Here is a 272-nt window from a genome sequence, read left to right as displayed (position 1 = left end):
AGTTCAAGGGGCATTTCGACAGTTTACCCTAGATATTAATTTGCAACATATCCAAAGTAGATATTAATCTTCCACTATATGATATTTTAATATAATTTTTATAGCATATGCTATTCTTATTCAATAATATGTGAGAATTATTTGTATAATACGTGAATTTTGTGTGTCTTACTGAAAATTTTATAAAAAATACATGTATAAAACATTAGAAATACGTACGTACATGTACAATACAACTATTGTATGTTTGCTTTCTAAAGAAAACGAGAGAC

The sequence above is a fragment of the Prunus persica genome, chromosome G3 (genome assembly GCF_000346465.2).
Source record: "Prunus persica cultivar Lovell chromosome G3, Prunus_persica_NCBIv2, whole genome shotgun sequence".
Taxonomy (NCBI): domain Eukaryota; kingdom Viridiplantae; phylum Streptophyta; class Magnoliopsida; order Rosales; family Rosaceae; genus Prunus; species Prunus persica.
Note: the sequence above shows the minus strand (reverse complement) of the source record.